This window comes from Narcine bancroftii, chromosome 1 (assembly GCF_036971445.1).
Source record: "Narcine bancroftii isolate sNarBan1 chromosome 1, sNarBan1.hap1, whole genome shotgun sequence".
Lineage (NCBI taxonomy): Eukaryota > Metazoa > Chordata > Chondrichthyes > Torpediniformes > Narcinidae > Narcine > Narcine bancroftii.
Window position 1 is genome coordinate 34838880 of NC_091469.1, and position 25471 is coordinate 34864350.

General features: G+C 42.8%; 1 long non-coding RNA gene across 1 annotated transcript; it reads right to left on the bottom strand.

Annotated features, from left to right (window-relative positions):
• Positions 1 to 1761: 1761 nt before the first annotated feature.
• On the bottom strand, positions 1762 to 23771 carry LOC138757052 (uncharacterized). The gene is made up of 4 exons (XR_011353313.1): positions 23520 to 23771; positions 20003 to 20187; positions 18766 to 18853; positions 1762 to 1974 (listed from the first exon to the last, which is right to left on the bottom strand). It is a non-coding gene; the product is annotated as an uncharacterized lncRNA (long non-coding RNA).
• Between the last annotated feature and the right edge of the window lie 1700 nt (positions 23772 to 25471).

Consider the following 25471-nt stretch of genomic DNA (forward strand, 5'->3'; position numbering starts at 1 on the left):
TCAGGGACCCTTGGTCACAACTTCACAATAAATGGGATATGACCGGAGGCAACGTCACAATCAGAGCATCAAAGAGCATCTTTGCTGACACAAGGGCACTCATCCATATCAATTGCATCTTCCATCATTTGACCTCTGGACTTCAGTCAAGGTGATCTAAATGTACGGAATGAATGAAAAGATAGTGTGAGATGCCAGTCAAATTCTGACAATCCCTGTATTGCGGGTGAGTTACCTCCCTAGAAATCGACCTCTATCACGATTGTCGATAACACAAGGCTGCATCTGTGCACAAAACCAGAAATGCAAGTTGAAAAAAATGTTTATTTAATTTTTTCATGTAAATTCTCTTTTTTCATTTTTCATATTTTTGTGTAATGATCTATGAATTCTTTAAGATTGCTTTCTGTGATCTGAATGACTATAATGCAGGGGTCATCTGTAAGCCTTATTTATTCTGTTTGATGTTGAGACTGGTGAGAATTGTTGAAAACTGTTGAAACTGCACTCACCCAGATACTGCTGAATGACTGATGAACTCTTCATATAAACCCTCCTTGACTCAACTATTTATTTAACAATAATATTTCATTATTTTAATATTTGTATATACATGCTGTGCATACAGTATGTATCATTTGTCTGTATGTGTGTCATGTCTGTATGTGTGTTTGCAGTGTGTTGCACTGAGGACCAGAGAACATTGTTTCGTCAGGTTGTACTTGTACAATTGAATGATAAATAAATTTGAACTTGAAGAGCCGTCCATCACATTCTTGCCTCCGATCTTGAACTTGGTGATAAACCTTTATGGTGTCAAGAGATGAGTCACTTGCTGCAGGATGCCTGCCCAACCTTTGAATTGTACTTGTAGCCATGTTGTTTTCAAGAACAGTAGACTGTTGATGTCAGGGGAATTTATTGATCTAAATGCCATTGAATATCAAGACTTTTGCTTCAGATAGGTCATTGTCTACTATGTGCTCTATGAATGCAATTTGCCACTTTCTATCCTCTGTCTGAATGCTGTTCATTTCTTTCTCCATATGGGCATAGACTTTTTTGCCTACAAAGGAGTTGCAAAGGAATTATGAATCTTCAATAAGGAAGAGTAATAGAACATATTTTGATATGAACAGGGACTGTCAGCACAAACTAAAGAAGAGTCAGAGCATAAAATATAGAATTAGTAGAATTATTGCCCTCTTTGACTTGGGAAAGCAGGGCAATGCATCAAGTCATTGTCCTCACACATGCATGATGTCAGGTAGCCATCTTGTATATCTTGGAATGCAATGGAAACTGGGGTAAATTGGAATGGACAATGACAACCAAATATCATGAAGAATAGAACTCCTTGCTAAATATTGACCTGGAGTATCCAGGTAGGTAGGCGAATATACAGTAAAAAAAATGTGGGCAAATTGAGATATATCTTACTTTAATACAAATCACAGCATGATTGGAGTGAGATAAGATGGCAACTTGTTGAGCCACTTAACAGCGGAAACTGGAAGCAAGGCTGTCTGGTTAGGAAATTCAAATTGCAACTTTGCCATCGGAGACCTGAATATCAACATTCCATATTTAGAGTAACTTATTCAGGCATGAATCTGTGAATGCCGTGGTGCCCCCAAGCTGATGTGATTCATTAGTGCTGAGTTCCTTCTCACTACCAAATCTTTAAAGTAGCAGAAGCAGAAATATCTCCAAGACTAAAATGCAGCTTTTAATGCAAACGAGGAAATTACACTGATTTATTTTAATTTAACTTCATATTTTTAATGATGTTCAGATAATATTGGCCTCTGGCTTGATGAGATTGGGCTTCTCTTAATCCATTGCTGGTGGCCTGAATAATGTGCCTGTCAACAATCAGATCAGTTGATAAAGATACTCTGCATCTCTTTACCATTTGGATCAATAAAGCTGCCCACGGCTCCAGGGTTTTATAAATATTCTGTTAGACTGCACCTGGAAGAGTAAAATATTAATGCTGAGGTATGCAGGAAACTGGAGCTGAAGTCACATGGGGCTTCTTAAAGCCCAATCCATTACAGATCAGCTGACATCATTTGAATGGCCCAGTTCTTTCCGAATCATGATGGAGTTCTAAATCTTTTGTCGACTTAATTAGGCACTAACCTACTGGAGAAAAAGGGGTGTTGACCATTGAAAAGCTCTGATAGAAAAGAGCAAAGAAGCACTTTGGTGCAGCAAGAATAATTTACTGCTGTCAACCAGCACAGTGAAATTCAGTAACATGTCATTCTGACTCTCAAGGGATCAAACATACTTGGCACACTTAGACTCTCTTGTCATTGATGAAATAATATTTGTGCTCTTGAAGCCATTGGCAATGGGTAATAAACACAGTAGTACCTACTCAGTCTCATACCTGATAATTAATTACTCAAGGTTACTAAAAGACAAGCTTAGTCCTCTGTGGTTTTATTTTACAAAATCTTCAATGCACTTATCTCTATCAAATTAAACACAGGTACTGTCCTCATTTTGACTGATGTGTGACTAATATTGTTCAATTAACCTGTTGACTTTCCTCATTGATTCTCTGTGATTAAGATGGGTAACATTGTTGTATGAATCTAAAGGAGGATGTCAGGGTTTCCCCAGAATTCAGAGCCCATTTTCAGGATGTTTTAGCATATATATTTAAAATTACAACTCTGCTCTCAGCATTTTCAATATACAAAAAATAAAGCGAATTTTAATATTTTCCAGAAGTAAAACTGTGGGAACTGTGGTCTGGAAGAAATAGTGGCCATATCTATAGGGGAGGGGAAATGTCTGAGGGCCAGAAATTCTTCAGTACCTAAAGAAATGTGCTGAGTCCGCAGTACCTGTGACTTCAGCGGTAATGCTCTTTTGTAGATGAGAACCAAGGCATTATCAATGAGAAAACTGACCTTTCATCCTAAATGACCTCCTGTGCTAGCTCTATCATTGCAGAAAACATCTTTGAAACTTAGTCCTTATAATATTAACCAAAATGTTAATTACCATCCTATTTGAGAAACAAAAAGGGAATTCAGCAGTTAGGCAGGTTTTATATATCATATTTTTTTTCCCTCCTGTCATAGAGAGTGGGAATGGCTGCCAAGGCAGGGCAAGGCTCCTCTTACAGAATGTGGGTCATCAGGGAAGCCAGCAGTATCCCTGACAACTTCATCTGCAAGAAGTGCATCCAGCTGCATCTCCTGATAAAAAGAGTCAAGGAATTGCAACTGGACTTGGATGAAATCTGGATGATTCGTGAGGCTGAGGGGGAGATAGACAGGAAAACAAGCAGTGAGGTCATGGAACCTATACATATTAAAGAGGAGGAAGTGCTTGCTGTCTTAAAGGAAATAAGGGTGGATAAATCCCCAAGGCCTGACTAGATATTCCCTCATACCCTGAGGGAGGCTAGTGTAGAAATTGCATGGGCTCTGGCAGAAATATTTTAAATGTCCTTAGCCATGGGTGTGATGCTGGAGAATTGGCAGTAGCTCACATTGTTCTGTTGTTTAAAAAAGACTTCAAACTAACCCTGGAAATGATAGGCCAGTGAGCCTAACATCAGTAGTAGGTAAATTATTGGATGTTGTTCTAAGAGATTGGATATATAATTATTTGGATAGCCAGGGACTAATTATGGATGTAACAGCACTGAAAATCAGTGGTAGCCGACACCACTCATGACGAAGGTAAATACATGACCGTGACAGGGATAGTCAACATGGCTTTGTGCGCGAAAGGTTATGTTTTATCAATCTTATTGAATTTTTGAGGTTACCAGGGAAGTTGATGAAGGAAAGGTTGAATCTGTGCTCACTTTTGACATTTAAGAAAAATTTGACCAGGTACATGGATGGGAGAGGTACAGAGGGCTACGGACTGGGTGCAGGTCAGTGGAAGTAGGCAAAAAAAAATGGTTTGGCACAGACTAGAAGGGCTGAAGGGGCCTGTTTCAGTTCTGAAGTCTTCTATGGTTCTATGGTTCTAGGTTTTAGATCAGATGTTGTGGTACCCAATTCTGACATGGGAAGACAAGAAGTCAAGAGGTGATCCTTCAATCGGATGCACAGTAAATTGTGTAGTGGGTGTATTTACAAAGTAAGATCTTTAGGGTATCAGTGTTGATTATTTCTAACCTGATGAAAAACAAATGGAAAGAGAAAGAAGATTAATGCCCAATTAAAGATGGTGGAGAAGGGAGGGTTTCAGTATCTTTGAGCCAATGCAGATGTCAGGGGTCATGTTCACGACTGGAAAGAACACTGGAGCAGGGGGGGAGAATGTGCAATTGGGGTTACAGATGGCATCAAGTGTTACCTGAAATTAGAAAATTCAGTGTTCCATATATCCTGTCCGACACATTAAGTTCCTTGCTTTTTTTTCTGAAGATGGTTCTGGGAGTTCAATCATCCCAGCCTCAGGAATTCCTTGTGACATTGATCTAAGCTCAACCACCTTTAGGTAAACAATAAATCTGCAGATGCTGGGGCCAGCTGCCATAAAAAAAAAATTGCTGGTGTTGGCTGGAGGAACTCAGCAGATCATGCAACATCCATTGGAAGGATCTCAACCATCTTCAGCTGCTTCATTTATTACCCTCCTTCCATCATTAGGGGAAAAAAATGTTTGCGGATGATTGTGCAATTCTATTTGCAGCTTTTTAGCAAATGAAGTCATCCATTCTCACATGAAGCAAGCCCTGGATTCCTTTAGTCATAGGATAATAAGTGATAACTCACACACATGTGACAGGGAATGATGCATCTAAAACAATAGAGTCTAACTGCCTACTGTTGACAACAATGAATACTCCGTTAATAACATTATCAGAATCACAAAACAACATGGCTCCAAGTGGAGTACAAATACTGGTATCCTGCAATGAGTGACTCAAGTCCCAGCTTCATCTGAACTCTTTGAACAGTGGGTGAACAGCTTCAATAACTTCCTCAAGGCCGCCGCTGGAGTGGTTGATTCAGACAAGAAGAGGCTGAAGGTCCTGCAGGCAAGAGTCAGCAAGAGGGCTTTCCAGGCCATCAGAAGCAGCATGACCTACACCGAGGCGATGGCTGAACTACGGGCACTGTACAAGCCCAAGGTTAACGAAGTCTACTTCTGTTACCTCCTGGTGAGTCAGCTGAAGGGTTTGTTTGATCCCTGGTCAAACTGGGAAAAGACTGTTTGGGGAACCCCACAGCCCTGATATCAGTGACCCAGTGCATGGAAGACTTGGTCTGGGATGCCTGTGTGTCGGTGTTGAGGTCGGATTATATCCAACAACATCTCCTTGAGGAGGATTAACTCCTACTAAAAAGGGCGATCCAACTGATCAGAACCTTAGATTTGGCCCAGTGCCACAAGTAGTCGATCGTGGGCAGAAGTGGGCCTACCATGTATATACCACTGCGAGGGCCGCCATCCTGGGAGTCAGCATTGGGGGCGACCACCCGACTGACCATGGCCACGGTGATGCCAGCTTCATCGAAATGCAACTTCTGCGGGCAGGCTAGACACTTGCGACGACTCTGCCCCATGGGAGGAGCTAACTGCTCTGGCTGCGGAAGAAGGGCCACTACCAGAAAGTTTATAAGTCCAGAACCCTGTCCACGACCAGTGCCGCATGTGGGACTGAAGAACTTCCAGTACTGACCGCATGCGCAGTAAGGGGGATGCCATCTTACTTGCTACTACCCCCATCCTCTACTCCACGGCCTACCTAATCGATGACATCATTTCCGCCCTCGGTGACAACACTTCCACCTTCTTTCTCAACGATGGCAGCGTACTCAACATGGAGGTTGCCATCTTGAGCGTCGAACCTCCCCACTGATGATTAGGAGGAGATACCTGTCCTGGCATCAGTCACCCTGAATCAAGTCATCCCTCACCCGATCACAATCTCCATGATACAGATCTAGGTGAATGAGCGCAAGACAAACTGCCTCTTTGACAGCAGCAGCACTGAAAGTTTTATCCACCAAGGTGGTCCGCAGACTCTCCCTTCCCATCTGCCCAATGACCGGATCAGTATCGATGGCAGCGAAAGGCCAACAGACTTGTATCCAGAGGTACTGTGTAGCATCTCTGACAGTGGGGGGGGGGGGGGGGGGGAATGTTACAAATATTTCATATTGTTGATCTTTCCCCAGCTCTGTTCGCCAATCCTCTTGGGCCTCGACTTCCAGAGTCAGTTCAGGAGAGTGACGATGGCGTTCAGTAGCCCCCAACTGCCGCTCACCATTCACAACCCCCAGCTTATGGACTCCACTCCCCAACCAAGCACCCAGCACCATCCTGCAGCCTCACCACTCTGCGGGTGGCCTCTCTGTTACTATTTGCAAACTTGACCCCAGACTGTAAACCGATTGCCACCAATCGCTATAGCTCTGAAGATATGGAGTTCAACTGGGCCGAGGTTCAGCAACTCTTGATGAAGGGGATCATAGCTCCTAGCTCCAGACCCTAGAGGGTGCAAGTCCTTGTGGTCAGAGGGGCAGGAAAGCCACGGATGGTGATTTACTATAGTCAAACGATCAACTGCTTCACCCAGTTGGACGTGTACCCGCTACTCCAGATAGCTGACTTGGTCAACAAGGTCGCGCATTATAGAGTCTTTTCGACCATTGACCTCATGTCGGCTTACCATCAACTCCCTTTTTGCCCGAGCGACCGAATAAACACGGGATTCGAGGCTGACGGCAAACTATTTCACTTCCTGCGGGAGTCCTTTCGGAGTTGCTAATGGTATCTCTGCTTTTCAGAGGGTTATGGATCGGATGGTGGAGAAGCACATGCTGACGGTGACATTCCCATAGCTTGACAATGTCACCATCTGCGGCTATGACCAGGAGGACCACGATGCTAACTTCATAATGTTCTTACGTATGGCCAAGTCCCTCAACTTGACATACAATAAGGACAAGTGCCTGTTCAATACAGATCTCCTGACCCTTCTTAGATGCATCATGACACATGGTGTAATTGCCCCAGTCCCTGACCGCATGCGCCCCCTCATAGAGCTCCCAATCCCAAACACCCTAAAGGCACTGAAGAGGTGCCTGGGGCTGTTTTCCTATTATGCACAATGGGTGCCCAATTATGCCAATAAAGCCAACCCCTTGATTAAGTCCACAATCTTCCCATTATCGGCAGGAGCTCAGGCTACTTTTCACCAGATCCAAGGCTACGATGCATGCCGTGGATGAATCTATCCTGTTCCAGGTGGAAAGTGATGCCTCCGACTTTGCACTGGTTGCCACACTTAACCAGACAGGCAGGCCGGTAGTGTGTTTTTCCCACACCCAATATATTCCTGAAGTACAGCACTCCTCTGTCGAGAAGGAGGCACAAGTGATCGTTGAGGCGGTGTGCCACTGGCGACATTATCTGGCCGGTAAAAGGTTTACCCTGCTGACAGACCAGAGAGCCATGGCCTTCATGTTCAATACGAAACAGCGGGGTAAAATTAAAAATGACAAGATTCTTAGGTGGAGGATTGAGCTATTCACCTATAATTACGACATCTTGTGTTGGCTAGGTAAAGTCAATGATCCCCCAGATGCTTTATCCTGGGGGACGTGCGCCAGTGCACATCTCGACCGTCTCCAGGCCCTACATGACAATCTGTGCCACCCCGGAGTCACAACGGTGTACCACTTTGTCAAAACTTGGAAACTTCCATACTCCGTAGAGGATATCTGATCCATGACCAGACACTACCAGATCTGCATGGAATGTAAGCCGTAGTTCTACTGGCCAGAAAAGGCACACCTCATTAAGGCCACACACCCCTTTGAATTACTCAGTGTTGATTTCAAGGGCCCCCTTCCCACCTCAAATAGGAATGCCTATTCCCTGACGGTGGTGGACGAGTTCTCCAGGTTCCCCTTTGCGATTCCCTGACCGGATATGTCCTCGACAACAGTTATCAAGGTGCTGTGCAGCATCTTCACTCTGTTCATGAGTGAGGAACTGCGACAGTACTTCCTAGCCAGAGGCATAGCCACCAGCAGGACCACCAGCTATAACCCCAAGGGTAATGGCCAGGTGGAAAGGGAGAACACCACTGTCTGGAAGGCAGTGCTCCTGGCCCTCAGGTCCAGAAACATGCCAGTGTCTCGCTGGCAGGACGTTTTGCCCGAGGTGCTCCATGTCAACCAATCGCTGCTGTGCACTGCTACTAACACCACCCAGCATGAATGCCTCTTTGCTTTCCCCAGGAGATCGGCGAACGGTTTCTCCATCCCTCCTTAGTTGGCAACCCCAGGGCTGGTCCTGCTATGGAAGCAAATCAGGGATCATAAGATGGATCCACTGGTGGAAGCGGTGCACCTCATTCATGCCAATGCCCAAAATGCATTCGTGAGGTACACTGATGGCCATGAGGACACTGTACTGATCCAAGACCTGGCGAGGGCCAGACACTTTGAAATGGCCCCGCCTGCTGCCAACCAGCCTACAGATCTGATCACACTACACAGAAGCACAATCCTGGAGTCCGAGCTGCCTGACTCCCTGTCTGGCACCTCACCGCAGGAGACGACCCCTTTGGAGTCATCGGACCACCCATCCTCCCAGGAGTCCCCCATCATCACCCCAACCCAAACTGTTCCCACCCCGGCCTCTCCCGTGACAGCCTCCACCCCCCCCCAAGGAGCAGCGCATGGACACACCGGCGCCTCGTCAGTTCAGCCAAAGGAGGAAGTCACTGGTGCGACTGAACCTCTAGTCAGATAGAGGGTTTGCTTTTTCCCATTTTTTATCTTCTTCTCTCTCTCCCCTTCCTCATTATCATTTCCTGTGATCTCTATTTAAAAAGAAGATGTGAATGTAATGATATGGTTTTTTGTATGTACTGGCCAGTATAGGCACAGGCTGGCCCGCCCTCCTCATGACATCGTCTCCTAGACTCCTCCCTGGACTCCTCCCCTGTGACCCATGTTGGTGAATGTCTGCCAAGCTGCCTTTCTCCCCCCCCTCTGGTGAGCCTTGCTGTACTAATATTGCCTGTGCATTATCTCTACTGTTAAGGACACTCCCCGTGGGTATAACTATATATGCATCTATTGTCTTTCATTATTGTACCATGAGTTTCTGCTAATAAAAGCCATGATTATTGTTTCACCACATTGTCTTTGTCTACTTCATCAACTGGCACTTCAACCCAGGCCATAAAGGTTGTGAAATATAAAGTGTTCACAATCACTACTCTGGAGACAAAGTCTTGTAGAACAGGTTCAGTTTTATTTCGAGTCTGTAGAGTCTGGTGTCCCTGGTCTGGAGACACACCGGAGGTTCAGAATCATCACTCTTTTGTACAGTCCTATGCTCAATATCACCCCACCTTCATTTACCTTCTTCCAATCAGCATCCCAATACATTACAATATTCTCCTTCTCTCTTCCATCAATCCAGGTATCACTCAGTTCATCCCTCTTCATACATCGCATGTTATGTTAATTAGTTCATTCCCTCCTTAGGGGTGTCTAAGTTAATATTCATGTCTCTATTAAGCAAGCACAGTACTAGCTATAGACTACCTTAGGTCACTGCACCAGCCTGAACCAGATCCTTGCATCCTTGGGGCTCCTGATAAGAAGGGGCCGACTAGCTAGTACTGTCTACTCTCAAGCTCTAATCCTCATACTTTGGATTCCATCACTTTTCACAGAATGGTGCGAGTTTAATCACCTTCAACCATTTTTCACAAGGTCGAGTCACCTCTTCCTTCCTTGCACTTCCCTAGCTTGGTCCCAGGCCAGCAAGTCTTGTGTGTAATAAAACCTATCTTTCCCCTCTGTGATTATTGGGGGAACATGTAGAGCCCAACACCGACACAGCTACTGCAGCTGCTCCCTCATAATACAGCTGTCCTTGTGCTGCTAGGTGCTCAACATCAAGCTCCTGTGCCTCCTTCCCAATTGTCGCAGTGTCAAGAGGACATGGTCTGGGTGATGAGTGTCCTTCTGTTGAAAATACCTCATTGCAATTGGGTAGGGATTCCTATGATCTGGAGTCAACAGCAATAAAGTTACAGCAACATATTTCCAAGTTAGTCTATGTGAAACCCTTACCCTGCTGCTAATCACTGGTTTAGCAGATAAGACCATGGAAATTTCTAGGAGTTACTGCAGACCATTATGGCAATGGTACAGACTTCAGCCATTTTGTGCTGCTTGTCGAGAGAGTAAATTTTTAACATAGTGACATGGCTGAATTCATTTGATGATTGAGATTGTTATGTAGAATTGATAGTTTTGACCCCTGTTCACCACTCACTGGACAGGAAACATTTATCCATTTGGATATACAGATTAATTATATTGTAAAATGTTTACACATTATGACCTTCTCTTGTTAGATGTAAAAATGCTGATTCAAGTTAGAACATAAAATTAATGTTATTTCCAACTGCAGCCCAGACATTATTTTTTCCATAAAGAAATTTTCCAGTTGAATTCTAATCATAGCTTTAAATATACTCCACTTATTCAGAGATATTCTGTAAGATCTCAAAGGTTAAAAAGAAAACCCTCATAGGCTGGAAAACGCATTGGGACATCTTGAGGATCTGAGTAGCAAAAGATAAATGTTAGTCATTTTTTTTTGCTATTTATCCTTGACTTTAAAAACTTGCTGTAACTTTCAAGAAACTTTATTTGTATTCTGCCTGAGATTTTATTCCCAATTGCTGACAGTAATTTTTATTTCTGTTTGATGATTGATACCAATTGCTCAATGAGATTGTGAGCATTTGTGTGGGCCATTCAGGCATAGAACAATTATAACACAGAAGCAGGCCTCTTTGGTCCCTCTAGTCTGTGCCGAACCACTTTTTCTTGCCTAGTTCCACTGACCTGCACTCAGTCCTGAACTCACCCGCCCTCAATGGAAAAACCATATTCACATTTACTCTGTCTATCCTCCTCATAATTTTAAATACCTCTATCAAATCACCCCTCATTCTTCTATATTCCAGGGAAAAAGTCCTAATCCGTTTAACCTTTCCATGTAACTCAGTTCCTGAAGTCCGGACAACATCCTAGCAAATCTTCTCTGCACTCTCTCTGTCTTATTGATATCTTTCCTGTAGTTAGGTGACCAAAACTGCACATAATACTTCAAAATTGGCCTCACCAATGTCTTAAACAACATTAATATAACATCCCAACTCCTGTACTCAATACTTTGTTTTATGAAGGCCAAAATGCCAAAAGCTTTCTTTACAACGCTATCCACATTTGACGCCACTTTCAGGGAATTATGTATTGGTATTCCCAGATCCCTCTGTTCTACCTCACTTGTCAGCGCCCTACCATTTACCATGTATGTCCTTCCGTGGTTTGTCCTTCCAAATGCAATTCCTCACATTTGTCTGCATTAAATTCCATCTTCCATTTGTCAGCCCATTTTTCCATCTGGTCCAGATCCCTTTGCAAGTTTTGAAAACCTTCTTCGATCTCCAAAACACCTCTAATCTTGGTGTCAACTGCTAATTTACTAATCGAATTTACCAGATTATCAGCCAGATCATTGATGTAGATAACAAACAATAATGGTCCCAGAGCTGATCCCTGAGTCAAACCACTTGTGAGATGCCTCCAATCTGATAAACAATCATCCACCTCTACTCTCTGGTTTCTCCCATCATTGTCAAATCCAGTTCATTACTCCACCATGAATACGTTGCTTGAACCTTCATGACTAACCTTCCATGCAGGTCCTTGAGAAAGCCTTGCTAAAGTCCCTTGTCCGTGGATTGTCACCTTATCATAGAGGAGAAGCTTGTGTGGTCCTGAGATCCTAAGAGAGATGCCATCTGGAGTTATGCTCCTGGTAGGGTCACCCATGACAGTAAGGTCAAAGGTGAGGTCTCTGACAAAGAACAATCCAACAAGTCCTCAGTGGTGGAACAGGCAGACCAAGTTATTCTAAACTCAATGGCTGTGAAGGCAGATGAAGGCTGCAACAAATTCATCAGCTCCAATTGTCATGGTTTTCATGCCATTGGAATTAGATGGTCGATTTATGAAATATTGTGTGGTTCTTGGAGTGCAACATCAGGTACATGTTAAACAAATACACACATAGGCGTCTTCGCTCTGTGGATCAACGGAACGAAGGCCATCGTCCTTGACTACATGGGATTACCACAATGGCTAAAGTCCATGTAGTCCATCTACAGCCTTTCCTTCGTCAACTTTCCTGGTAACCACTTTGAAAAATTCTATAAGATTAGTTAAACTTGACTTACCATGCATAAAGCCATGTTGACTATCCCTAATCAGTTTCTGGCTGTCCAAATAATTGTATATCCAAACACTTAGAACACCTTCCAATAATTTACCTACTACTGACGTTAAGCTCACCAGCCTATAATTTCAAGGGTTTCTTTTGGAGCCTTTTTAAAACAATGGAATAACATGAGCTACTCTTCAATGCTTCAGCACCTCACCCGTGGCAAAGGACATTTTAAATATTTCTGTCAGAGCCCCTGCAATTTCTACATAGCCTCCCTCAAGGTCTGAAGGAATGTCTTGTCAGGTACTGGAGATTTATCCACCCTTATTTGCTTTAAGACTGCAAGTACTTTCTCCTCTTTAATCTGTATAGGTTCCATGATCTCACTGTTTGTTTTCCTTACTTCACACTTTTTTGCGCCCTTTTCCTGAGTGAATACTGATGAAAAAAAAAATTAAGGTCTCTCCCCATCTCTTTTCGGTCCATACAAAGCTGACCACTCTGATCTTCAAGGGGACCAATTTTGTCCCTTACTATTGTTTTGCTCTCAATATACCTATAGAAACGCTTATGATTTTCCTTCATACTATCAACCAAAGCAACCTCGTGCCTTATTTTAGCCTTCCTGGTTTCTTTACTGAGATTTTTTCTTGCATTTTTTATACTCCTCAAGTACCTCATTTTCTCCATGCTACCTATGCCTGTTATACACCTCTCTCTTCTTCTGAACAAGATCCCCAATATTCCTCAACAACTAAGGTTTCCTAAGTCTGCTAACCTTGCCTTTAATCCCAACAGGAACATTAAAATTCTGTACTTGCAAAATTTCTCCTTTGATGGTTGTCTACTTACCTCGCATACCCTTGCCTGAAAACAACTCATCCCAATCCATGCATTCTAGATATGTTATCATTTCCTCATAATTGGTCTTTCTCCAATTTAGAATCTCAATCCAAGGCCCAGATATATCCTTCTCCATAATTAACTTGAAACTAATGGCATATTGATCAATGGACCCAAAATGTTTCCTACACATACCTTTGTCAACTGTTTTGTTTTGTTCCATAATGGGAGATCTAGTATTGCACTCCCTCCAGTTGGTACCTTTATATATTGGTTTAGAAAACTTCCCTGAATGCATTTGACAAACTCCAAGCCATTAAGTTCCCTTCAATATGTGGAAAGATTAAAATCACCTATCACATCCTTGTTTCCTAAAGCTGTCTGCTATCTCTCTACAAATTTGCTCCTCCAATTCTCACTGACCATTAAGTGGTCTATAATGCAATCCCATGTTTGTTGTCATACCTTTCCTGCTCCTCCTTTCCACCCATATAGCTTCAGTGGACAAGTTCTCTGATCTGTCCTGCCAGAGCAAAGCTGTGATATTTTACCTGACAAGCAATGTCATTCCTCCCTCTTTCATTCCCCCCTCCCCCATTCCATTCCATTGAATAAAGCAATGGAAGCCCTGAACATTGAGCTGCCAAACCTGTCCCTCCAGCCAGTCCTGTCCCAAGTTTCATTAATGGCTATAATATCATAATTCCATGTTCCAATCCATGCTCTAAATTCATCTGCCTTTCCTACAATACTCCTTGCATTGAAATAGAGGCACCTGAGAACATTTCTACCATGTTCGACCCATTGACTTCTAATGGTGCATCAATTAGATTAATATATACAGCTAGGTCTTGCCTCTGTGCAAGCCTAGATCAGAATGGAGGAGCCTAGCTCCGATCGCCTTTATATATAGGTCGTCAGGTGGTGGCCCCTGGTGACCTAATGGTGTAATAGCTTATCACCACATTGCCCATATCTGTGTAGGTTTCCTCCAGGTGTTTCAGTTTTCTCCCACCATTCAAAACATATTGGGGATGGTTGTAGGTCAATTGAGTGTCAATGGGTAGCATGGGCACATGGGCTAAATGTCTAAATTAAAAATAAATTTTAAAAAATCAAAGCTGCATCATTCTCCTATTTTTAAACTCACCAGCTCGTGGGATGGGTAGCTATCCTGTGATCACTACCCTGGAGGTTCTTTCCTTCATCCTAGCATCTCAACTGCCTGAACTCTCCTTGCAGGACCTTCTCAACCTTCCTACCCACAACATCTGGCTGCTCACCTTCCCACCTGAGTATGTTGTGAACTTGATCTGAGATATCTCAGACCTTGGCACCAGGGAAGCAACATACCATTCGGAGTACTCAATCTCCTCCACAGAAACTCTTATCTGTCCCCCTAACTATGGAATCACCTTTCACTACAGCTCACCTCTCTACCTCCCTTCACTTCTTAGCCACAGGACCAAACTCTATGCCAGTGCCTGATAGGTCATCCCCCTCAACAGTAACCAAAAGGGTATACTTGTTATTGAGGGGAACAGCCACAGGGCTGTCCTGTACTTCCTCTCTGTTGCATTTCCTCTCCTGACGGTACCTCCTTCTGTCTCCTAGGTGTGATAGTGTCCCTATAACTCCTGTCTCTCATACCCTCTGTCTCCCAAATTATCTGAAGTTCATCCAACTCCAGCTCCAATTCCTTAACTCATCTTTTCAGGAGCCGTGGCTGGATGTGCTTCTCACAGATGACGTTATCAGAGATACTGCTGGCTTCCTCGACAACCCACATCCTGCAAGAGGAACATTCCCCTGCCTTTGCTGCCAAATTCGCATTCTCTCTCCCTCTCTCTCCGTCGCTATCTCTATCTCTCTCTCTTTCTATCTATCTCTATCTCTATTTCTCTCTATCTATTGCCACTAATCCTTTTGGATTACTACCACTCTCTGCCCTAATATTCTAGTAATGTGGCTCCATGGGGAGGTGAAAAACCAAAGACAAAACCTGTGGCCAATTTCAGGAAAAACTTTAGGAAATTCCTCTTGACTCCCTAATGGCAATCAAGCAGAGCTCCAGATATCACTGAAATTTGTGATACCTTACCAGCAATTTTAATTTTAATTCTAATTCCTATTCTAATTGCTAAATTGACAGGATGGGCTCCTTCCTGCTGCTTCTGCTGGGCCTCGCCTCACCTCGTTGAGTCCAGTTCCTTGCCACTGCTTCTGCTTGGCCTCGCCGAGTCTGGCTCCTCACTGCTGTTCCCATTCTTGCCGGACCTCTCCCTCTCGTGCAGAACTCCTGCTCTCACCCTTTGAACCGTTCTTCTATTTGCTGGGATCTGTCCCTTTGTCCAATGGTGCATCACTTTATTTATTCATGCTTCCTTCTTCCCCCACAGAACCATTCTCCTTCGTATTAGTAAATTTGATCCATAACAAGAAAATCAACTTGGAATTGCACCTATGAAATTTCTTATCACCTCAGTAAATTTAATCCTAGAAATTAATTGAAGGCACCTCTGTTGTTGGCTGAATAACCGATAATGATGAATCAGATTAGACAATAGAGATTGAGAATCTGGTTGTGTGGTGACTGAACAACAATCTTGCTCTCAACATGACCAAAACCAAGGAACTTATTGTGGACCTTTAGAGCATAGAAAACTACAGTACAGTACAGGCCCTTCAACCCTTGATGTTGTGCCAATCCAGAAATTCCTTAAAAAAAATGCTAAACCCTTCCTACTCTGTAACACTCTATTTTTCTTCCATGTACCTGTCTAAGAGTCTCTTAAATGCCCCTAATGTTTCAACCTCCACCACCATCCCCCAAAAGGTATTCCAGGCTCCCACAACTCTCTGCATTAAAAAAAAAACTCTTACCCCTGTTTTCTCCTTAAACTTTCTTTCCATCACCTTGTTCACATGTGTTTCTATTCCTGCCCTGGGAAACAAGAACTGGCTATCCACCCTATCTATGCCTCTCATAGTCTTGTAGACTCTATTAAGTCTTCTCTCATCCATCCATGCTCCAAAGGGAAAAGTCTCAGCTCTGCTAACCTTGCCTCATAAGATTTATTTTCCAATACAGGCAACATCCTGGTAAATTACCTCTGCACCCTCTCCATTGATACCACATCCTTCCTATAATTAGGTGACCACAACTGAATACAATCCTCTAAGTGTGATCTTACCAGAAATTTGTAGAGTTGCAACATGACCTCTTTACTCTTGAATTCAATCCCCCTATTAATGAAGCCTAACATTCCATAGGCCTTCTAACTATCCTATCAACCTGTGTGGTAACCTTGAGGGATGTATAGATTTGGACCTCAAGGTCCCTCTGTTCATCTTAAGTAACTGACCATTAGGCCTGTAGTCAGGCTTCAGGTTTGTCCTTCCAAACTGAAAGGGAAAGCCAAGGGACCATGTACCTGTCTTCATTAGTGGGACAGTGGATTACTCACATCAAGTTCCTGGACTTTCACCTATCCTGGATCTCACCCATTGAGACAACTGTGAATGAGGCACATCACTGCCTCTACTTTTCAAGAAGTCTGAGATTTAACATATTAACTACTCCATCTATATGGATGAATTGTGGAGAATATACTGACTGTTTGTATTATGGTCTGGTTTGAAATTTAGGTGCCCAGAAACATAGTCAGTGCAGAAAATGAAAACTAGCCAGGTCTGTCATAGGCACTGATCTACCAATCCATTTATGTGAGGTATTGGTTCAAGAAGGCAACTAACATCATAAAGGATTTCCTACAACCTGGTCATCAACTCTTCTTGTGACTATCTTCAGGCAGAAGATACAGAAGCCTGGAGTCCAGCATTTTTAGGTTCAAAAACAGTTTTTTTTTCCAAAACCCTTCAGGATCCTGAACCTCTACAATACTAACCTAACATTAACAACGCTAAATTGAGATCCCCATAGGATCTGCGGGTACGAATGAAACATCATTTTTTTCTTGCACTTACTGCAACTGTGAATATTTATTAATCTACAATTTGAGGTAAATATAAAAGTTCCATTATTGACACATATACTATTTAGAATGTAACAAACATGAAATTTTTAAACTTTGTCTACCGTAAGGAAGACAGAGAGTCACCACTTTGTCCAGCGCCCCTCACAGAAATGAAGCCCCAGCGAAGAATGAATTCACAACCCCTGATTTACAAGACCAGTGCTCTAACCACTGAGATATCAGAGCCTCATTATCCCTTTTTATTGTCTTGGTATATTGTGGCAATTTATTCTACACTATTGTAGTTGGTGTACCCTCTGTACATGTATGGCTGGAGTAAGTAAGAATCTTGGTGCCACTGTACTTTGTACTTCTTCTTTGGCTTGGCTTCGCGGATGAAGATTTATGGAGGGGGTAAAAGTCCACGTCAGCTGCAGGCTCGTTTGTGGCTGACAAGTCCGAAGCGGGACAGGCAGACACGGTTGCAGCGGCTGCAGGGGAAAATTGGTTGGTTGGGGTTGGGTGTTGGGTTTTTCCTCCTTTGCCTTTTGTCAGTGAGGTGGGCTCTGCGGTCTTCTTCAAAGGAGGTTGCTGCCCGCCAAACTGTGAGGTGCCAAGATGCACGGTTTGAGGCGATATCAGCCCACTGGCGGTGGTCAATGTGGCAGGCACCAAGAGATTTCTTTAGGCAGTCCTTGTACCTTTTCTTTGGTGCACCTCTGTCACGGTGGCCAGTGGAGAGCTCGCCATATAACACGATCTTGGGAAGGCGATGGTCCTCCATTCTGGAGACGTGACCCCAGAAAGAGGTTCAATGTTGGAAACCTGCAGTCAGACGAAGCGAGAGGAAACTTCCAGGCAAACCTCAAAGCAAAGCTCGACGATGCAACCCGCCTCACGGACCCGTCCCCTGAAACCCTCTGGGATCAGTTGAAGACTACCATACTGCAATCCACTGAAGAGGTACTGGGCTTCTCCTCCAGTAAAAACAAGGACTGGTTTGACGAAAACTTTGTACTTACATATAAGATAATAAACTCTCTGAGAATCTTTTTCCAATAATTTCCCTGTCACTGATATAAGACTTACTACCATATAATTTATTCAATTATTCCTATTGTCATTCTTAAAGAAAGAAAGAACATTGACTATTCCCCGGCCTTTGGGACCTCATGTGTCAATAAAAAAAAGATATAAGATCTCAGCCAAGGCTCCAGCAGACTCCCGCCTTGAAACCCTCAGTATTCTCACATAAATCCCATCAGGTTCTGGGGATTAATCCTCCTTAATGTTCTTCATGAGAGTGACACCTCTTTCTTCTTCATATCAGCATGTCTCTCTCTGATTTTATTTCATCCACATCCAACTCCTTGGTGAAAACCATTGTGAAGTACACACATCTTACCTTGCCCATTTCCTTTTATCTCCAAGGATAAATTATCTCCTTTTTTTCATGAGTGGATATGCCGAATATGTAAATCTTTTTCCTTAACTGATGTATAAAATGCCTTTTAACAAAGGCAAAATGTTTCACCAATAGCAATGAGGCTTGTCCAAGTCCCAGTCATGGGCCCTAAATGCACAATTGAAGGCTGAACTCCATGCTGGCATTAACTCATTCACTAAAGTTCATGAGATCAGGTCATACAGCATCATTAGGAAGGCAAAAATTTTCTGTCAACCTTACCCTGCTTCATCACTCTTCCTTCCTCGATAAAGATTCATGGAAAGAACCTGGAGAATGTGGCGACTTTCCCATGCCTCAGGAGTCACATCTTAGCAAAAGAAAATATTGATGGCAAAATTAATTTTCCTCAATGTTTCAGTAGAACTACTGATAGATTCAGAACACCAAATCCACTAAATCTATTGGATGGATATGCAAACCAATATTGGTGCCTTCTTCCAGGCTGTAATCCCCAGCACAAAGTAACAAAGCTTATTGCTGACCATGATTACTCCATGAAGTCTCTGAAATTTCCAGCTAACTTCCTTTGATTAGGATAGGCACCTGTAAAATGGAAAGCAAAAGTAGAACCTGCACTCAAATAGATTAGATTTCACTCAGTATGAACCGTGCTGAAACTGAGTGTCAAACAGAAGCTGTTGGATCTGAAACAGAAGTTCCAGAGTGGCGGATGGCTGAAAGTACTGGCTGTCTCGTATTTCTCTTGGAATAAGAGAAGCAGAAAGGAACTCTGTGCTAACCTGAAAGGAAGAGGTTATTATCTAGAGAACCCGAAGGGGAAAGTTTCATCAGCGAGACACTGAGGTGATTAATGGTAGTGCCTCAGTTGTAGAAATCCTGGATCAACACATCTCACACTACAAACCCTACAAGAACCTTCCTGAGTGGTAACCATTTACCTTATGAGCACCAAAGCCTGGTGAACTTTATACATGTTAAATTTTGTGCACAGTATAAGAATTGCCTGTAACCTGTGAACTTGGAAGAATGAGAAGTGAGATTGGACTGTGAACCAAAGAACTTTTCTTACATTTACACACACATTACATACACATGCACTTAGAATTAGAAGGGGGTTAAGTTGGGTTGTTAAGTAAGTTAAAAATAGAGATAAGTTAAAGTTTGATTCTGTTTCCATGTTTAAAGAAAATTAATAAACAACTTTTGTTTAAGTAACCATTTGTCATGGTGAATATCTATTGCTGCTGGATTTTGGGGTCCTTTGAGCTCGTAATGCTAGTGTCTGATGATGACCCTCACCAGAAGTAGCTTCTCATGCTGGAAATGGGTAATGCCAATTTTACTAAGAAACTCATTAGCACAATGATGTTTTATAATCAGGATATCTTTTGTTTGAACATGGTTTCAGCGGCAGCAACTTCTATTAGCTATATTTGTTATTGCAAAGGATAATCTACATAATATTGGTTCTACTGTGGGTTTGAAAGTCTCATACTGTGTCATTGGCCATCCTCTGTGGCCTCTGTCTGATTGATGGTAGGTTGACTTGATGCTGCTCTGAACTTGAATCCTTAGATGATGTTGTGCCTTTGATGGGGCATATTTCAGACTGCGAAGTACCAACTAGCATAGCAAGCTTGGGTCCACTGAGAACTAGAGACTGTGGAGATGCCCTGAAATCTTAGGAGAGAACAGAAATTTCCATTAGTGGCTTCTCAATGTACTGAATAGACAACAGTGTGCCTCTCGAGAGCTGTTAAATTATGGTTTGAAGAAGCCGCCCCCCCCAAAAAAAAATGGCAAGTAGATCAATGAAATATGGCTGTCTTCTCTCTAAAAGGATGATGGCTATATGGAGCTAGCTGCCAGAGGCCATAGTTGAGGTGGGTACAATTGTAATTTTTAAAAGACATTGAGACAAGTATATGGAGAGGGCCAAGTTTTAGAAAGACATGGCAGATCATAGGAATTAGCTTGGGAAGGAAACTTGGTTGTCCTGAACAAGTTGGGTAAAGAGTCTGTAAAACTTTATAATTTTGTGTCCAACCCCCCCTTTCCCCCCCAAATAAAGAGTGAAGAATTAATAAAATTAATAATATATGTGAGAAAAAAACCCACTTACAAAAAAGAAACAAAAACATAACCGATTAAAATACTAACAAAAAGAAAAGTAATTAATACTAAGATATCAGACTTAAAAAACATATTTAACTCAAACTTAAATGCATATATTTAACAAACGCAGTTAAGATGAAACATATATTTAACTCAAACTTTATATAAAAAATTAGTAAAGTTAGCAAAATTATCTATAAAAAATTCTTAAACAATAATTAATTCTTAAAAAAAATTGTAGCATGAAAAAAAAGATGAAAAAAAACTTTCTCTATAGAGATAAACCTTCACCAAATATCAACTAACTTCACATCTATCATCATATTAGTCACATAAACCACCATCTTAAAACAAAATTCAAACCTCATTAAGCATTGTACAATTCAATTTTAGTACTCTTCCACCATTTTTCCCTTTTACTCTTGAATAGTTATCCAATAAAAGCTCCAATACCACATTTAAATATCCCCAATCATTACGTTAAAATTCAGATATCCAAATAATAAAAACACATCTACAATGAAATCTATATCTTCAACAAATGGAGCATAAACCACAAACAAAATTCAAGCCTCATTAAGAATTGTACAATTCAATTTATAACTTTCACCATTATTCCCTTCGTTCTATAACTAAAATAGCAAAATAATATACACCAGAATTACCACTCCTTTCACCTTAAAGTTAAAGAAAAAATTTAAAAAAACTTATCCATCCCATTCACATTTAAATTTCAGATATTCCTTATCTACTGAATAAACTTTACAAAAAAAACCACATCAATTTTTAGTTTTTTAAACAATCAAATACTTTCTTATGCTTTTTTTTATATTTAAACAAAAAAAACCCTTCACTCTTTAATCTAATAATATAAAAAAAAAGGAAAAAAAACGGGTAGGAGGTTAAAAATACCCCCTCCCGTCTAAACCGCGCAACGCGCTAACTCCCCAAAAAAAATGGGTGTGAGATAACTCACACGTAGCAGATGACTTTCAGGAAATAGTGCCTATCCAGTTCTCTCCCCCAACTCTCACATCATCTTAAACTAACATCATCATTATTTAATATCCCTTTAAAAAAAAAATAGAAAAAAAAAGGACAACTCTTCTTTTAATCAGCTCCAACTGCCGAGTCACCATTACAACCATTCCTTCTTGGGGCACGGCTCTTTTCTTCCATCTCTTGTCTCCTTAGAGATCGCGGCGGACTATGTCTCTGTTGAAACTGAGTAATTGGCAGCTCTTGAGCAAATGCTATAGCTTCCTTTGGAGAATCAAAGAACTTTGGTTGGTAACCATCTTGAAAACCTTCAAAACAGCTGGATATCTAAAGGTTGCCTTGTAACCTTTCTTCCACAACAACTCTTTAGCAGGATTGAATTCCCGTCGTTGGAACATAACTTCTTGACTCAAATCCGCATAGAAGAAAACTTGATTATTTTGAATCATCAAGGGTGATTTTCTCTGTTGTGCATTTCTAATAGCCACTCGTAAAATAATTTCTCTGTCCTAATAATTCAAGCGACGAACCAAAACAGGTCTTGGACTTTGACCTGAAATAGGTCTTCTATGCAAGGCTCTGTGAGCACATTCCAGTATTATACCTTCCGGGAAATGTTCTTGACCCAGCACCTGCGGAATCCATTCAGTAAAAAATTTTCTTGGGTCTGGTCCCTCCATACCTTCTGGCAAACCAATAATCTTTATATTGTTCCATCTGGATTGGTTTTCCAAATAATCAATCTTTTTCACCAAATTTTTATTTTGAGTTTGTAAGTCTTCGACCATTTTGGTCACATCCAAAACTTGATCCCATATTTCGTCTATATCTTCTTCACACGAATTAAATTTATCTCTCACTTCAAGCTTAAAAGCTCCAAACTCAGCCATCTGTTGAGAATGTATTTTCACCAGAGTATTAAACCTAGTACCAAGTTCAGTCATAATCTTGGATAATCCCTGCATTGTATAAGATAATTTAGATTCAAGATTCACAAAAATCTTTTCAATTGGAAGCGATTTTGGCTCAACAGATTCCTGCTTCTTCTGCATAACCAAAAGATCTTCTGTTCCTTCCTTCATTCTGGTTGCCTTCCTTGTAGTATGACTGCGTGTGGAAACCCCAGCCACAGCCTCTCCAGCAGTGACTGGAGGACGCTGGCCGGGGTTTTCCCCAGTCCATAATGTATTAAGTTCTCCCAGTACATCAAGTTGTATAGGTTCTTCTATCTCAAGAGGTGCTGTTTTCAGCGCCACCTCTACAGTTGACAAATGCCTTTGAATAACTCTTTGTTCTAAAGGCTGTTTGGCGCCCTCTTTAGGGGGCTCTACCGATGTAACATAGAGCTCTACATCCGAACACTATACCTCTCTCCTGGGATCCATTTCACGCTGAGTCCTGGTGTCTTTCCTGTAGGTAGGCTCCAAAACTTGAACTTTTGGAAAATGTAGTTTTTTGATGATCTGTTGTCGTTTTGTTTTTGCTCTTTTTCACCAATTGTACCATCATAAGTTAAATTAACAGCACTGAAATTATCTAAACTTTTAAAGAATTTTAACGGGCATTTCTAGACAAAACAATAAGATAAAGTCAGGAGAGGACTGGAAGGGCCGTCTGATCCTTACGCCATCTTGCCACGCCCCCCTTTGACAGAATGTTTAACAAAAAATATTTGTCCTCAAGGCACATTAGGGGATAAGAGAGACGACTGAAGTGTGGTTGAATAGAGTACATTTAAGTTCTGTTTTAAAGGAGGAGAGAAAGATACAGAAATAGAAAGGTTTAATCAGTGAATTCCAGAAAATGAGGCTGAAGTAGTTGAAGGTGTGTGAAGAAATTTCTTGTGAGATTTACTCATTGAGTTTCCTGCTAACAAATCATTCCTCATCCATGCTGACCTGTTGAATGGCACTGGTTTGGAATTCTGGAGTTGGACAGCAATCAAGGTGCCTTTCTGCACTCATCCCATTTGCCTGCTAAATATCATGCTAAATCTTTCCTATCCATGTATCTATCCAAACATCTTTTCAGTATTTTTATTGTTTTCAATAATAATAAACAAGTAAAAGCCATTAAACAAAGTAGTAATCATATGTAGAAAAAAAAACCTATTGTAGAGGTGTGAGCAGTGGAAGAAACAGCCACCACATTGAGGGTCGTTAACGACTATTTGTATTCAAACTCAGCTCACCCCTTTAAGGGCAGCATGAGCTCAGTCCCTTGGTGTATTGTGACATCATAATCACTGCCCAGGGTGTGCGCTGGAAGGGCTGCTGGAGTCAGAGAGAAACCTCTGACGATGTTATTTTCCCCATGGCTGCCCTGCCACGTGGTGATACAAGCGGGGCTGCCACACAACACCCCCACCTCCACAGAACCGGTATGCATCCTGTCGCTTTGGTGGCTGACCCTGGCACTTGGGCGCAGCTGTCTGCACCGGCTGTGATAAGTTCAGATGAGCCGCCTTCAGGCGGTCTACTGTAAAAAGTTTCTCTCTCCCCCCCAAGGTCCAGGGTGAAGGTTCTGCCAGACTGGTGCAAGACTTTGTATGACCCCCTCGTATGGTTGCTGTAGCGGTGTACCTTGTGGTCCCCTCCGCACGAAAACAAACTGGGCTGGGTCGAGCTCTTTGGGGAGATGTAATGGCCAGGTGCCATGGTGTGCCGGGGTTGGGGGAGCTAGGGCCAGTCGGTGGCCGTGGTGTCAGGGCCTGGGCCAAAAAGCTCACACAGCAGGGAAAGCGATGCTCCATAGACCATCTCTGCTGCTGAAGCCTGCAGGTCCTCCTTTGGTGCTAATTCTGAGGAGGACCCAGGGTAATTCATCTGCCCAGTCTGGTCCAGAGAGCCTGGCCATAAGCGATGCCTTTAGGTGCCTGTGGAATCACTCCACCAACCCGTTGGACTGCAGGTGGTATGCTGTGGTGTAGTGGAGCTTGACCCGCAGGAGCTTCGCCATCTGAGTCCACAGGGCAAACGTGAACTGCGCCCCTCTGTCGCTAGTGATGTGGACTCCGAAATGGGTGATAATGGCCGTCTTACCCATGTCATCTGGATGCACCGGGATCTGATGGTATCCCCACACAAGGTCCACTTTGGAGAAGACCCGTGCACCATGGAGGTTGGCAGAGAAGTCCTGTATGTGGGGCACTTGGTACCTGTCGAGGGTGGTTGCATCATTCAACTGACGGTAGACCCTGCACAGTCTCAAGTCCCTGGACGATTTCGGGACCATATGGAGTGGCGATGCCCAGGAGCTGTCCAAGTGCCAGATGATTCCATTCCTGGAGCCTGGAGAACTCCTCCTTTGCCTGCTGGAGATTCTCAGGCAGCAGCCGTCTGGGTCTAGCATGCACCGGGTGGCCCTGTGTGGCGATGAGTTGGAAGACCCCATGCTGGGGCAGGGCGGCGTTGAACTGTGGCTCTAAGATGGTGGGGAATTCATGGAAGATCTCGTCGAACTCATCCCTGGCAGCAGCTATGCGGCAATTTTGAGCCTGTGGGCTTCTGCTGTGTCTAGTTGGGTGGAATGGAACGTTCTGGTGTTGACAAGCCTTTTGCCCTTCATGTCAACCAGTAGGCCGTGAGCTCTAAGGAAGTTGGCCCCTAACAGCGCAGTGCCCATGGAGGCTAGGACAAACCTCCAGTGAAATCTTTCCCTCCTGATCTGGATCTGTGCCCTGCAGGTTCTGTAGGTCCTGATGATGGAGCCGTTGTCCGCCCGCTGGGTTGGACCTCGAGATCGGGTCCAAGTCTCTAATGGTGTGGGGGGAAGGAAATTGAGCTCAGCCCCTGTGTCCAGCAGGAATTGGCGACTGGTGGCTCTGTCCGTCACATGAAGGAGGCTGTTT